At 46.7% G+C, this 16,890-nt stretch overlaps 1 protein-coding gene across 2 annotated transcripts in view; it reads right to left on the reverse strand.

Annotated features, from left to right (window-relative positions):
• AP3S1 (adaptor related protein complex 3 subunit sigma 1) overlaps positions 1 to 16,890 on the reverse strand; it is a 65,929-nt gene that overhangs the window by 11,179 nt on the left and 37,860 nt on the right. The window lies entirely within an intron of this gene.

The raw sequence follows: 16,890 nt of genomic DNA on the forward strand, positions 1-16,890 counted from the left end.
AGCTTATTCTTGAGTCCCAGGTTACCGCTCCGCACGTCTCGGTTCTTAGGGACTTGTCCCAGGTAGGTAGAACAATTTAGATACTACTCGAGGATTTGGATTGCAAATGTTCTAGAAAAGACAACTTCAGAAAAGGAGCATTTGCTCTCTGACAGACCTGTCCTAACAGTTTGATTTGGATATGGTCAGGTTTTTGTTTTTAAAGAACAGTCTAGTACGAAATAAAAATAAAATCCCACACTTACAACTAATCATTATTCGGCAGAGGGAAGAGGAAAGAAAGGAAATAGTCTGGGGGAGGAGGTTGGGACGGGGAGAAGAGGGAGGAACCAGGAACCACTGGCTATCTGGAATTCTAAAACCACTTTTTTGACCAAAAACATGTTTATAGGATACAGCCCATTTCTATTCATCCATTATTTATAAATTACCTTTCAGCGCTTAGAACAGTGCTTGGCACACAGTAAGCGCTTAACAAATACCATCATTATTACTATTACCTCCACTCTAGTCCTCTCCCAAAATGTCAATGAAATGCAAACAGGCTTTTGATTAACGTCTCTCAATATACTGCAGAAATTCAACTGATGAGCTAGAAGGCAGGCAGAAGAGATCACAAGGTGGACGGGATCAGACTCCAACCCAAGAGAAGGGATCTCCCTAAACTGGTGTTTCAGCATGGTTGGGGTGGGGGTATCTTCCTGGATAAATCAATTTTACAAGGAGGATTCCACGAGCATGTGATTAGTGGAACTGTTAAGGATTTGGAGCGGAGGTTTGTCACTGAGAGGAGGAAGTGAGGAAGTTATTCATGAGTTGGTGGGGCAACCAAAAGGTTAAGCAGTCTCCCTACAGAGGAAAGGAACTCCTACAGAATGCAAGCATCCAGTGTAGTTGCGACCTAAATGAGATTACTTACACAATTGCAAGGCTTCCTATCCTCCCTTAACCTGAGGACTCCTTACCTATTTGTATATGAAACTATTCTGTCTTCAAGTTAAAAGTTACAAAGGGCCCACTGTGGATTCAAAGGTACCACATTATGTAAACATTCACAGAAATCAATCAGTAAATCAATCAAAGGCATTCACTGAGCCCTTACTGTGGACAGAAAACTGAACTAAACGCTTGGGAGGGTACAATAGAGCTGGTAGACACGTTCCCTACCCCTAATGAGCTTACGGTCTAGAGGGGGAAACAGACATTTACTATAAATTACTGATATGTACATAAGTGCTGCGGGGCTGATAGTGTTGTGACTATCAAGTATTTTAAGCATACAGATATAAGTGCACAGGGATGGCAGAAAAGAGAGGGAGCAAGGGCAAGGAAGGTTTCATTGGGGAACGCCTCTTGGAGGAGATAAATAATTATGGCATTTGTTAAGCACTATGTGCCAAACGCCGTGCTAAGCGCTGGGGTACAAGCAAATCGGGTTGGACACAGTCCCTGTCCCACGTGGGGCTCACAGCCTCAATCCCCATTTTACAGATGAGGTAACTCAGGCACAGAGAAGTAAAGTGACTTGCCCAAAATCATGCAGCAGACAAGTGTCAGAGCCGGGATTAGAACCCATGACCTTTTGATTCCCAGGCCCTTGCTCTATCCACTACTAAATGCAGATGTGATTTTAAATACGGCTTTGAACGTGGTAAGAGTGGTGGTCTGTAATATGTGGAGGGGGAGGGAGTTCCACGTCAGAGGGAGGACATGGGAAAGGGGTTGGCAGTGCAACGGACAAGACTGAAGCACAGTGAGCAAGCCGGTGCTAGAAGAGCGAAATGTGCGGGCTGGGCTGGGATGTAGGAAATCAGCAAGATTTGGTAGGAGGGAATGCCTTAAAGCCGACGGTGAGGAGTTTCGGTCCGATGCAGAGATGGATGGGCAACCACTGGAGGTTTGTGAGGAGTGGGGAGATATGGACTAAATTTTTTTTTTTAGAAAAATGATCCAGGCAGCAGAGCGGGGGAGAGACAGGAGGCAAGCAAGTCAGTCAGCAAGGAGGCTGATGCAGTAGCTAAGGCAGGATAGAATTACTTGCATCACAACATAGTAGCCATCTGGACGGAGAGGAAAGGGCAGATTTTAGTGCCGTTGTGAAGATAGAACCAACAGGATCTGGTGACTGGTTGAATATGTGAGTTGGACGAGAGATGAATCGAGGATAATGCCACGGTTAGAGATTTGTAAGATAGGGAGGATAGTGGTATTGTCTACAGTGATGGGAAAGGAAGGGGAGGGCAGGGTTTAGGTTGAAAGCTGAGGGCATGCTTAGTTTGAGGTGTCAGTGAGACATCGGGTAGAGACGTCCTGGAGGCAGGAGGAGATGCAGAGGAGGAGAGAGAGAGGTCAGGGCTGGAGAAGTAAATTTGGAAATCATCCATGCAAATCAGAAAATATGTTTGGGCATTAGCATGAACCCTGACTTGGGTATCCAATTCTCAAAATGAGGAAAGCTAGTCACTAATCACATCCAATTCTCATTGTTGACTGTCTTTCTAATAATGTCCACCTTAGGGTTTTTCTTTTTTTTTTTTTTTGGAGAGTAACTGGCTGGGGGAAAGATAGAATCGGAATAGTCTTTTAAGTGACAGAAACGACTAAATTAAGGCAGCTGGCTCTCCTGGTAAATAGGATCGACACTGTCAATGAATTTTACCAAAATGGAAAGGAATGGCATGGCTCAGTGGAAAAGAGCCTGGGCTTTGGAGTCAGAGGTCATGGGTTCAAATCCCGGCTCCGCCAATTGTCAGCTGCGTGACTCTGGGCAAGTCACTTAACTTCTCTGGGCCTCAGTTACCTCATCTGGAAAATGGGGAGTAAGACTGTGAGCCCCCCGTGGGACAACCTGATCATCTTGCAACCTCCCCAGTGCTTAGAACAGTGCTTTGCCCATAGTAAGCGCTTAATAAATGCCATCATTATAAATACGCGTACAAAATAAATATAAAGAACCTGAGCAGCCTTGATTTCTTCTAAAAGAGGAGAAAGGAAGATAAAGCTTTGCTTTGTTCCACTTTGCCAACTCACACAGTTGATGTATTAGAACAGTTTATTTAAAAGTCTATCTAAAACAGATTTTTTACACAAATAGGAGAAAACTTGACAGCAACCTTGTAAAACATTGCATCTATAGAACTGCTGTGATGTTGACCAAGGATTAAACCAAAATCCCCTGTGCAAACATCTACAAGTGACAAATTAAAGCCTAAATGGTAACGATTCCTAGGATTAAAATTATTTTTCACTTTCAGGTCTCTCCATTGCAACGTAAACAGTTTTACTCAGGGGGCAAAAGTGAATGGCGAAAACAGTTCTGGGAAGACCACCATCTGTGTACAAATAATTTCTCAGTAAATTTCCATAATAAATTGGGTGCTTCAGGACCAAATGTAATCTGACCTCAATTACCAACATTTATATAGCCACCATTTGATTACTCATGCAGGAAAAAAAACACACAATGCCGGCAAAGCAATGTATCATTCTGGTTACTAATACCATTCCCTTACTTTGGCTGCTGATCAAAGAGAAAGAAGCAACAAAGCAGACCCAAGTCCTATTAAGTAGCCACAGACCAGAGACTTATGAACTGTCCCTAAAAAGGATTAACCAAGGCTCAGGTCGGATCCTGCCTCTGAAGTGGCTATTTACGAAGAAGCCAAGCTCAAATGGCTACTACATTGACGAGAAGTATGTTTTGCAATTGAAATCAAGCTCAAATGGCTACTACACTGAAGAGAAGTATGTTCTGCGATTGAAATCTTTGGGGAAGGTATTTGAAAAAATTGCCGAACAAGATTCCTCCCAAATTCCACCCTCCCCTAACGTACAGGGAACTCGGAAGCTCCCTGAATTGACCCTCCCCCAAGATCCCCTTCGGATCCTTTAAGCGAAAAATAAATAAGAAAAATGGAAAAAAACTAAAAACAAGTCTTAAAAGGATAGTTATTTGTGCGGTACTATTACTGATGCATTTCTTTATGCATATATGTATATTACGCTCTCTATTATATGGGCGTGGATCATCCATGTTGCAGATTATCCACGCCCTTAATGCTGTAAGAGAGTGTGTTTTTGTGTGTGCGCGCGTAGGAGGATGGAGGGGGTGGAAGAGGCATGCCCACGCCAAGGGGATTCCAGCCTTTGTGACAAGGACTGCGGCCTCTGAACGGGGTTTACGCACTGAGCAGGACTTGGGATATCCAGCCCTGCTCAATGTGGCGACTCCTGCCAAGAAGGCTGGGGATTTTCCATCTCAGGCCAGGCCACCGAATCAACTGTTTGGGTAAGAGCTGCGCGACAGAGGCTGGAAACCTCTTTGCTCAGGCATGCCACCCAAAGAGCTGATGCAACGGCACCGCCCAAGCCAAAAAAACCTCCAGACTTCGGGCGATAGGCTCTCAAGGTTACAGAATTCAAAGACGGCATTCGTTCAATTCCGGGCCACCGATACCGATCCTTGGTTGCGCGTAGGGTTGGCCAGGTGCAGGCTAGCCATAACCTTGGTCTTCTTCGGGATGACAGTTAATCCGCAACCGGTTCGAAGACGCCGCCTCTGAAGGTGAGACTGCGTCCGGGAGCGTGAGGGTCGTTCGGAGGGCATCTTGGACCCGGTGCCCATGGAGAGGCAGTCGTGCCCCTCGATCGGCCCCCTTGCCGTCCGGGGGCGAGCAGTCCTCGGGCACCGACGGTCGGAAAGAGAATGGAATGCCCCGTCGCCAGCAGGACCCACACGAGTTGCTTTGGCAGTAGTGGTGATGCGCTCTCTCGCCTGGACCCCGTGCCCGGCAGCCCACGGAGAACGTCGGCCGGTAGGGAGAGCGGGTGCAGCCGGCGGTCACGCCACCGAATACAGCTGAGACCTCTCGGCGGCGGACAGCTCTGGGCCCTCACCCGTTTGGTAAGCCAACGCTGAGTGCCGCCTCGGGGATTTAGGCAGAGTCCATTTTTTTGAGCAAAGCAGGGGAAAAACATAAAGAACAGCCGCAAAAAACTGTCGAGTAGTCCTTGGTACGATTAGACAGACCGGAGCATGATATAAGTAGGCAGAGGAGAGTATTTTGGGAAATAGCGCAGTAATCGCAAGTCACCTCCGGGTAGATTCGGAAGGCCTGATTCCGGCAATGACCCAACTGCAAAGCCAAACCCCAAGAGAGGTACAGCTCCGACGAGGAAGGGCTTGCCTCTCTGAAACAAGGCACGCCATTCGCCTTTCTCCACGAGCCAGTCCTCGATAGAGCCGTACGATCTTATCCAGTATGGGGATACCGACTCCGCATCCGGCCAGCCCGTGTGCTACGAGTGCCTCCGTCCTCGCTGGGCAAACGACTGTTCTCACCGGCCCGCGGCACCCCGGTTGAAACGGGTGCGACAGGGAAGCGACGCTCGTAGGCAGCGAAGGGGTGCCGCGCAAATCGTTACGAACCTAAAAATGGAAAAGCCCACTCTGCATCAGGCCAACTAGGGAGCAGGTGAAACTCAATTCCCCAGAAGCCTCTTTCATTAACTGTGGCATTTGTTAAGCACTTACTGTGTGCCAAAGCACTGTAATAAATGCTAGGGGTAGACGCGGTATGGGAAGTCTGGAGTCCCACATGGGACGCACAGTCTAAATGAAATGACAGTTTACAGACGAGGAAACTGAGCCCCGGAGAAGTGACTTACCCAAGATCACACAGCAGGGGAGTGACAGAGCCGGGATTAGGACCTTGGTCTGAAGGAGGCCCGGGGAAGAACACACCAGAATGGCTCACCCTGCTCACTGCCCTCCTGTTACCTGGATCTGAATGGTACTCTATTGATGAATGAGGCCCCCACTTCCGCCGTTCAGAGAATTGGCAGCCGGCTGGAAGTACCAGTTGTAGAGAGTGAAAGAATGGAAAAGAGAAAGGTAAAATTAAAATACGTGGAGTCTGCCCACGCTGAGAAGGCTTGGGGCAGGGAAATCACTTCTCCAAAAGCCCTCCTCCTCTGGTCTGAGCTAGTGATAGAGTATGGAGGTGGGAAAACTAAAAATAAAAAAAAATACAAAAAACAAACATAAAGAGAGAGGTGGCTTACCCTGCTTGCTGCCCTCCTGCTGCCTGGTCCTGGTCAGGTTAATCCATTAGTACTTTGCTGAATCTAAGAAACAGTTCAGAAACATCTGCTCATCGTCTTGTGTCTTTTTCCAGAGCACAGTTTTCAGCCCTCTGAGGCTCTTGCGTGAGTGAGTCAAGGCCACCTGAAGATTTGCTCAGCCTGTTGAGTTGGGAGACTCTCTCGGAGGAGCAGACTTGCATTCTGACTCCAGCTTCCAGATTCTTTGCTGCATCCTTGAGCGTGTCTGTGTAGACTAGGATGAACAAGGCTGGATCTAGCAGAACAGTGCTTTGCACATAGTAAGCGCTTAATAAATGCCATCATTATTATTATTACCCAGCCCTGTTTTACTCCACCGGGAATGAGGAAAAGGTCGGACGAAGCCCTTCCAATTCTTCTTCTGCCAGTCGTATCACTGTGGAGTACTCTTCCGCATTTTATAAACTTCTCTTGGCAGTCGAATCTGTTCAGGAGTTGCCGGAGCCCAGGCCTACTGACGGTAATAGCAAATGCTTTTCTCCGATCTGTGAACACTGAATATAGGTCTTCCTGTCATTCTCCGCACTTATCCTTTATTTGATGTGCACCAAATATCGTGTCCACTGTGCTCCGCTGACCTTGCATCACGAGCCTGGTAGTTAATGATGCTCTTTAGTAGATAATCCAGGAGAACTCTGACTAGCATCCAGCCGGCAACAAAGAGCAGTGAAATCCCACGCTCAGCTCGCTCCCTTCCTTCTTGAAGACGGTGATGTAACGGTGGCGGCTTTGAAATCCCGTGGCCTTTCCTCGGAGTCTCATACATTGAGGGAGAGCCCGCAGAGGCGACTAAATGGCATCCTCTCTGCTCACTTGTAGATCGCAGCAGCTAAATCGTTCTTCACGGCTCTAGCCCGGTGGGGACTTCGTTAAGGGTGGGAGCGAAAGCCGCGCCTTCGCACGTTGGCAGGCAAACTGCTCTCTGTAGAGTACCATCCTCAATGGGGAAAGGGGGCCAGGAAAATCACTGAGAAGTTACGTGGAGATGTTTCCTAAAAAAGCCTTTAGAAGTAGGCAGAAGTCCTGGGCTGGGTTTCTGTCTGCGTGGACTTGCGTCTCCGGGGCCTTGGCAACCCACCCCTTATTGTGCACACTTCCTGGAAGATTCTGAATTCCACATCGCAGGCTTAAATAAGCACCCTTTCATCGGGGGTGAGAGGATCAGTAGGGAAGTGTTGCTATACTGCTCGTTTTGATGCGGTAGCTCCTTGTCCTGGGAATCCCTCTCATCACACCAGTTCTGGTCTGCTTTTCGGGCAGCACCCAATCTTAACAGGTGCCCGCTAAGCTTATCCCATTGAGATACCTAGCCGTGGGTCCTGCTGGTAGAAGCGCATGAATTTTCTCGCTTTGACGGGGGTGACGTTCTTTGCCTGTTTCTTGATTCTCCAGGAATTTGACATGAAGCGGCCTGGGTGCCTTTCGGGGATGTTTTGACTTTACTGTTAGTGAACGTTTGGAATGTATCGGGTGAAGATCAGCCCTTGGCACCAGACATAGCTGCGGGAATATGAACATCCTTGAGGTCTCTGTCAGAGGATGATATAATCAACAAGGTGGCACTGCTTAGATCTTGGGTGCATCTCTTTGAAGATCTGCAAACCCAATAACGCTCAGTCACCTTCTTCACCAAAGGATTTAAAAGACGATTTCATTGAACACTAACACTTCATCACAGCCAAATAAACACAATGTGTATTAATTAGTACATACCCTAAGTAGAACTGTATGCAATTTAATTAAAATTACATTTGCAGAGAACAAATTCCATTCAGGGGTCACTTTCAATTGAAGGGCTCTTTTTCTTCATTTACTAATCTATAAAAATCCATTAATAAAGAGTACGGGCACCTTTATGCTCAGGTACGGTGCTATGTACCTTGGGCATGCTCAAATGCAGTTGTCTGCTTCAATTTAATGCAATGATTCAAGGTTACTGGCAGAGAATGTGTCTACCAACTCTGTTACATTGCCCTCTCCCAAGCGCTTAGTACAGTGCTCTGCACGCAGTAAGCGCTGAAATAGGAGTGATTGATTATGCCTTTGTTACTGTTCTAAGCCCCAGCCACAGCTTCCACTGCCTCCTTCCCTAAACCACATGGCATTTCGGGAGAATATTTTGGCCTTGGTTCCTCAGCAATTCAGTGGGAGGAAATACAACCTATTAAGGGAGAGGGGAGCAAATGCAAATGAGGGACAAAAAAAGATTGAAACTCCACAATCCAGTCAGTTCTTCCATAGTGTCTGTTTTCAATGTGCATTATGTTAAGACTGCTACCATGAAATTGGGGAATATTCTTCCCACAGTGCATATCTGGCTGGATACGACACAATGTATTGGTCAAGGCAAGAGTGCTACTCCACTAGTTTTCAATAAGACGGCTGTTAGGAACATTACCCCTGGCCTTTAGGAGAACTGACCGTGCAAGAAATGGAACAGGCAAAATGGGAGGAAAACAAATACTCTTCTCTGAGTATTCCAGGTATCACACTATTAAACAGTTCAACAGTTTGTTCTTTCCTCCACATCGTAAAAGATACATTTCTTGGCCTCATGTATCGTCCATGTGAACGTTAACATTGTTGGCATAATTGTTCTTCTTGAGAAAGCCTTAGGTCCACGCCTCAAATCGAAGTCAATGGTTCCTAGGAAAATGTTATTGGAAGCACTGAAGAATTTGCTCAGAAAATAAGTATCTGGAGGCATAAAGACGGCTGCCCGGAAAGCTTTTTTTTTTTTTTTGAGCCACCTCCAACAAGGAAAGGTTCTGCTACTAATCACTCTCGATTCTTTAAAAGGTTGTAGCCAGAGATCCCTAAAGCTCAGTTTGAAAATACAGTCATATGATTTTAAAATAATTTGGAAGAGAACCAGAAACCAGGTATTTTGTTAAAAACTACTGAGTCACAGTACTGTTTAAGGGAAAAACAAATATCCAGGAGTAGTAATCACAGCTGTATTTGAGAGCATACTGTGTGCAGAGCACTGTACTAAGTGCTTCAGAGGGTACACTATAACAGAGTTGGTAGACATGTTCCCCGCCCACAGTGAGCTTGCAGTCTAGAGGAAGAGACAGACATTGCTAGAAATAAATTATGGATACGTACATAAGTGCTGTGGAGTGTACTAGTATTATTATTTCTATAGCGTCTGAGTGCAGTGCACTGTATTAAGTGCTTGGAAAAATATAACAGAAGCCCAAGATACATTCCCTGCTTACAGTTGTTTCACAGAACTGGCACCCCAGGGACAATCTGAAACACAACCTTCCTTTTACAAAAACAAAAAAAACCCTAGAGAAAACAGAGACCCCCACTCCCCTGGAGTGGCCAACTACCAGACAGGATGAAATACAATCTACCATGTCCCAGAAAACTTAAATTATGGTAGCTTGGGTTGGTTGTTTTTGCTTTTTTCTGAAGTATCGTCTCCATTTTTCCTCTACCGGTAGAATCGCTCAATACAAGTGCATTTGGTTCCATCGAAGAGGACATTTATGAATATAGATTATGTCGCTTCTTAAAAGTACTGGTGCTGTTGCAGGTTACGAACATCACTGATCAGTGTGATGGAATCTGCCTCGGAAACCGATGGAAACCAACTCCAATATCTCCCATGGTATTCTGAGGTGCAGACAGAGGGCAAAGCATTAAGGTTCACGGCTAACGGCAAATTATGAACGTGGAGGGAGAGACTGATTGTCTTAAAACAGCTGCTTCCCAACCTATTCTCAGATTTATTGGCAGAAATTTCCATTTTAGCTTGTGCTTACAGTCTTACATCTCTCTCTGGGTAAGCAGAGCTACAGGAAGAATCAAGGGAAGCCCGATTACGTTCACAGAAGCATGAATCCTGTCTGATACACTTGACTGTGTTCACACTGTACTACGCGTTAAACTCCCAACCGCTCTCTCTCCTCCTATTCCAGGGTAGCCAAACTGTGGCTCGTGAAGCCCCATGCAACTCCTCTTCAGTTGCTGTGTGGCTTTGCGGTGAAAATCTAGGTAACACGCTCTGCGCGAGCGGGAAGAGGGTGGTAACGGTGGACGGCGCCCCGGCAGAACGAATCCGGGGAGCAGCATCGCCTCCGCCGCAGACACCACTGCCACTCCGCCTCTGACTCCTCATTTAAAGCCTCATCTTTGCCCTTTCCATGCCCGCCCCTCCACCACTTCCGACCTATGGCCCTCGGCCACAATATGCTTTTGGTTTGTGGTTTTTCCATCCACAATGCTTGGCCACCCCCATCTTCGGCCCTGTGGTAACAAGGGAGCGGGGAGGGTTGGGGGGAGGAAGAAGAAAGACACAAGAGCTAATCACCCCACATCCAACCCTCCGTGACCGGACTCGTATTAGATAGCAAACTCCTTGCTGGCAGGGAACATTGTCTTTGGCTTGTTGTGGTTTCCCAGGCATTAGTACATAGTGGTGGGCTCAGCAGCTGCTCGATAAATACGATAACAAATAAAAATTAAGGCAGGACAATGGAACTGGCCATAATCGAAAGCTCACTTCCCCCTACTGAAAGTTCAACTCCTCCAGGAGGCCTTCCCAGACTAAGCCCCCCTTCTCTTCTGCTCCTCCTCCCCTCCCCATCGCCCCAACTCCCTCTCTCTGCTCTACACCCCTCCCCGCCCCACAGCACTTGTGCATATATGTGCATATTTATTATTCCATTTATTTTATTAATGATGTGCATATATCTATAATTCTATTTATTCATATTGATGCTACTGATGCCTGTTTACTTGTTTTGAAGTCTGTCTCCCCGCTTCTAGACTGTGAGCCCGTTGTTGGGACTGTCTCCGTTGCTGAATTGTACTTTCCAAGCACTCAGAGTACAAGTGCTCTGCACACAGTAAGTGCTCAATAAATACAACTGAATTGAATGAATGAATCGTATTTCTTGAGCACTTACTCTGTGCAGAGCACTCTACTAAGCGCTTGGGAGAAGTGGTGTGGCCTAGTGGAAAGAGCCTAGGAGTGAGAAGACCTGGGTTCTACTCCTGGCTCTGTTACTTGTTTGCTGTGTGACCTTGGGCAAGTCATTTCACTTCCTCTGCACTTCAGTTACCTCATCTGTAAAATAGGGATTAAATCCTACTTCCTCCTAGACTCCCGAACCCCATGTGGGACAGGGATGGAGTCCAATCTGATAACCTTGTTACTATCCCAGGGCTCAGAACAGTGCCTGGCACACATTAAGCACTTAACAAATACCATTATGATGATGATTACAAGATAACAGAGTTGGTAGATACGTTCCCTGCCCGCAGTGAGCTTGCAGTCTAGAGGAAAGACAATAAGTGAAAGTAGGTAATCCCAAAGGCCGTTGGTCATCATGGTTCTGGGGCAGTGGGGTCTGGGAGTAACCACTGGCTGTGAGAACATTCACTCCGGCTACATGGTGTCCTCGCCACAAACGCTGGATTGGAGAGTTTGAGATCTGCCGCTTGCCAATTTAGGTCAACTAGAATAAGAACTCGTTGGCCATGACCCTAGGCCAGGCTCTGAGCAATTTAGATGAGTCGCTTGTCCACCTTTCCCTACCAGCATTGGTTCGATATGGAGCAACAACAAATGCTGGGCACTTTAGGGAAGGATACTGCAAATAACATGCAAGGCATAATTATACCAGTGTACAAAACCTGGTTACTTCCCCGCCTGGAATTCTGCCTGCAGCACTGATCAACACAACTCAGGAAAGAAAAAAAAAACAAAAGATAGAGAAGGGCGAAGAAACTGATCAGGAAGACAATGCAGAGTTGTTCAGGTGCAGATTGTAAAGATTAAGATTTTTCAGGATAGAAAGACAAGGGGCCAAAGGGAGACGTTACTTGAATCCATTACATCATAAAGAGTGTGAACGGACGGAACAGGAATGATGCTCGCCAAACCTCACAATTCTAGAAAGCTGTACCCTAATTCCTTTTCAAAAGAGGAAAGACTGGATAAGAAGTGCCGATCAGCTAGCTTCCTGGCAATGGGAGCCAGGAGCAGGAATGCACCCCCAAAATTTGCCCTTGCATGATACAGACCCAACCGCTTCAATCCAATCCTGACCTGATTCCTTACTATTTCAACAACCTGTGCTGTTTCCCAAGCACTGTTTGTTTTGAGTACAAATAATCAAGGATGAAATTACACCAAGACATAGGCATATTTTCAATGACTTTTGTTTTGATTCATGCAGGTACAGCTGGTAAGGGCTACTTAGTTAAGATGGTTTATGAGGGCGGTGGCAAGCTCACTGAGGGCAGGGAATGTGTCTACCCACTCTGCTATACTGTACGCTTAGTACACTGCTCTGCACACCGTAAGTGCTCAATAAATACCACCGATGGACCGAGTTTACGTCACTCGGCTGCCCAGATTGTTTTTCTGGAAAAGCGTTCAGTCCATGTTACCCCGCTCCTGAAAAACCTCCAGTGGTTGCCCACCCAACTCCGCATCAAACAGAAGCTCCTCACCCTCAGCTTTAAAGCACTCAATCGCCTTGCCCCCCAACACGCGCTTTACCTAACTGCTCTTCTTACTACAACCCAGCCCGCACAATTTAATACCAACCCACTCACTGTACTTCAATCTTCTTTATCTCACCCCCGACCTCTCACCCAAGTCCTGCCTCTGGCCTTATTGAAGGCACACCACTTCCAAGAGGTCTTCCCTGGATAAGCCCTTTATTTCCTCTTCTCCCACTCCATCCTGCGTCGCCCTTGCACTTGGATTTGTTCCCTTTATTCATCCCTCCCTCAGCCCCCCAGCACTTCTGCACATATTCGGAATTTATTTATATTAAGGTCTGTCTCCCCCTCTAGACTGTAAACTCATTGTGGGCAGAGAATGCGTCAACCAACTCTGTTATACTGTACCTTCCCGATCGCTTAGTACAGTGCTCTGCGCACAGTTAGCGCTTAATACATGCGATTAATTGATTGATAACCGTATTTACTGAATGCAAGGCATCGTACTAAGCACCTGGAAAAGTACAGCGGAGGCACAAGACACATTCCCTGCCCACGAGGAACTCTAATGAAGGCGAGGGACAAAAATAGTTATCAAAGTAAAGAACTGACCATACAATTGATTGGACATCTATACACAAGTGCAGAGGAAGGGCAAAAATAAATATATGCTGTGCACAGTAGCTTAGTACAGAGCTCTGCACAGAGTGGGCGCTCAAGCAGCATGGAAACAGCCTGGCCGAGTGGAAAAGCAAGGGCCTGGAAGTGAAAAGACCTGGATTTTAATCCCAACTCTGCCGCTTCCTTGCTGTGTGACCTTGGTCAAGTCACTTGACTGCTCTGGGCCTGTTTCCTCAACAGCAGAATGGGGATTCAATACCTGTTCTCTCTCTCCTCCGTAGACTGTGAGCCCTGTGTGGGACAGGGACTCTGTCTGACCTGATTAACTTGTACCCAGTGCTTAGAACAGCACCTGCCACAGAATCAGTGCTTACCAAATACCATAAACAAATCACTAAATACTACTGACTGATGGCTTGATTAGGATGGTTGCGAGGCCAACATGATGGGGAGGTGGGAATTAGCTGGGGAAGCTTGTTGGAGGAGGTGGGATTTGGGGAGGGCTGTGAACTCGGGCTGCGTTTCGCTCTGTCGGATTTGGGAGGAGGACAGGAAGAGCCCAGGCCAGGCGGACACTGAGGGTGAAAGGATGGAGGTGGGACAGCCAAAAGCAAGACCCAGTTTAAAAGGCTAGCTTGAGAGAAATGAAGACAGAAAACAGGGGAGTAGCGAGTAAAGAGAGCGGATAGGTAAGATGGGGAGAGGCAGTGAAGAGCATAGACAATAAATGACTTGACCAATTACAGCTTCAAATTAATTGGTGCGTGTCCTCTCTCTTTCCTCCCGTCTCTCCCTTCCCCTGTCCTCCCGTAATATTAGACCACGGTCCCCGGCCTCCCAGAAGCTTCCCCCACTAACAACGCATCAGCAAGAAAAGAAAGAGTTCTAGTCACCAACTTAATAATAACAACGGTGTCCATTAAATATACCAAGCACCGTACTAAGCGCTGGAGTAGATGCTTCTTTTCCTTCTTATTCTATTTAATAACGCGTTAGGTTGCTCTAAATTTTTACAAAGAACGTACTAGCAGATTACAACTTTTTTTAAAAAAAGTGCAGCCCATATATGAACTTATAACCCCACCAGGCAGACCACCCACAGGGATTGAGTCGGTCATGCCTGATTTAAGCCCTCTCAGAGAGTAGGAGTTACGGGAAAAATCTGGCAAATATAGATAATGATACATACCTCACATTCTGATGTGAAGAAGAACTAAAATTGAATTTATTTTTGCCTTTGAAGTCCTAGACCGGAGCTTGATCTTTCTGCAAATTTGAGGACTGCACATCACGAAAGAATGAAACAATCTATATACCAACTGCAAAGATTCTTCAGTTTATTTTTTCCATGTCATTCCTTACTCACCAGGAAATACTTAGACTTGTTTTTAGGCACATGTCAGACATAAACTTCTAAATCAAAGTATTGTGGAGTACGGCGGATGTTGGGAATATCATATCCACCTTTGCATTAAGGCAGGAGGCAGCTAAGCTAGATTCTGATTACTCATTAAAGTCCAAAATACCGTCCTACTCAGGTGCTGAGAATCCCTCTACAGTCAGTTTCCCCTCCACTCCACTGAAACCTCTCTCTCCCAAGTCACCAAAGACCACCTCCTTATCAAATCAAATGGGCTCTGCTCCATCCTTACCCTCCTCAACTTCCAACCTGCCTTTCACACTTCTTCTGGAAACATTATCTAACCTTAGTTTTTCTGGCAGCTCGATCCTGGCTCTCCTCTTCTCTAAGTCTTTCTCAGTCTCCTTTGACTGCTCCCCTTCTGCCTCCCACCCTGGGGTGGGGGGGAGTGGGGCGGGGTGGTCCCTCAAGGCTCTGTTCTGGGCTCCCTTCTCTTTCAGTTGATTCTCACTCCTTTCCAGAGGTCCCCTGCTCCAACAGCATCAACTAGCACCTCGATATGGTTGACTCCCAAGTCTCCTCGATGATTCCAAATCCACCTCACAAGCCCCGACCTCTCCAGGACACCTCTAGATAGACGTCTCACTGGCACCTCAAGTTCGGTATGCCCGAAATTGAACTCATCTCACCTCCCAAATCCTCTCTTCCACCTAACGTTGCTATCGTCGTTGACAACACCACCGTCTTCCCTATCTTGCAAGCCCAGAACCAGGGAATTATCCTCGTCTCCTCTCTCTTTCAAACCCCACGTTCGGTCGGTCGTCAAAATCCTGTGGCTTCTTCCACCGCGACATCTCCAGAATCCCTCCCAACTTGTCGTATCCCATTTTGATCGCTACATCGGCCTCCTCGCAGACCTAGCTGCCTCCAAGCCATTTTTCTCTCTGCTGCCTGGATCATTTTTCTAACACATCATCTTGCATACCTCTCTCCATTCCTCAGAAACCTCCCACTCCTCTCCGCAGAAACTCATGACCAAGGCACTCAATCAGCTCTCTCCTACTTATCCGCTCTCTTCTCCCACTCCACCCCAGTTTGGAATCTTCATTCTTCTTAAGTGAACCTGCTCAGGGGTTCTCATTCTCATCTCTCCTGCCACAAACCACTTGGCCACACCTCTTTCCTGCCAGGAATTCCCTCCCGCTTCCTATCTGACCGATCCCAGCTCTGTCCGTATTGAAAGCTGTTCTCAGATCACGTCTTCCAAGAGACCTACCCTAATACTTCCCCATTTTATATCTCCTCCCACCGCCCAACTCACTGCCAAAAAGAACTTTAGGTTCAATCTAAATCTCTCCTCCTACCGTTTTCCTTTGCACTGCCCTCTGTGAATATAGAAAACAGCAGATCGACACCCTTCATAAAGAGATTTCCTTCATTTTAAATCCTGGTTGCCGTCTGAGAAAAGAAAGACTAAAGCATAACTGTGCAGAGTGAACTTCAGGTCAAAACATATATGAGCACTCATCAACGTCAACTGGTAGTTGGGCACGGGATCATACACGGTGAGAGTGGAACAAGAGCTGCTCTGAGGGGAGGACGATTTTCGTTTCACGGCATTCGTTCAGCTTGAGAGCAGTGAACAAAAGCAGATCACTCAGACCTCGGAGTCACTGTTCTAACACAAACTATGACTGATGTTCCAAAAGAAAGCACAACTACCCAATCTGACTTTGAGACCTCGCTCCTACCTAAGAATGGGTACAGAGATCTTTTTGGGAGAAGAGGACGAGATTGGGTGAGGAAGAGGGAGACAGGGAGGAATGTTCAGCTAGCCAGAAATCTGCAATACTGAGGTCCAGTTGGCAGCTTGGATTTAGCTTTGACCTTTGAATTACAAAACAACTAATCAGGAACAGAATGCAGCCTACTTAATACAACAATGAATAAAGCCATCACATCACTGGGTTAGATCAACAGTTCTTCCATCCCAGGATTCTGTCTCCATTAGTGCCAACAAAGATCACTGGGAGGAGTCATGTGATGGTTGACTCCCTCACATCCATCTACCCGGTTAAATGTGGGCCTTTAACACACTTAACTCCTTCCCATGCAGTTTTCCAAATCCTTCGTGACCTTGCTGATACTTGGGATTTGTACGACTTCTGGGGGAAACAAATTCCACATACCATCCGCTCTGTGAACACTGTGTTTCTTGGTGAAATGACCACCAGCAATTTCAAAGGATATCCCCTCATCCTGGTGCTGTGAAAACTTCCGTGCTCATCCTGCCCACACCCCTTCATGACTATCGAGTTCAG

This window comes from Tachyglossus aculeatus, chromosome X4, assembly GCF_015852505.1.
Source record: "Tachyglossus aculeatus isolate mTacAcu1 chromosome X4, mTacAcu1.pri, whole genome shotgun sequence".
Classification (NCBI taxonomy): Eukaryota; Metazoa; Chordata; class Mammalia; order Monotremata; family Tachyglossidae; genus Tachyglossus; species Tachyglossus aculeatus.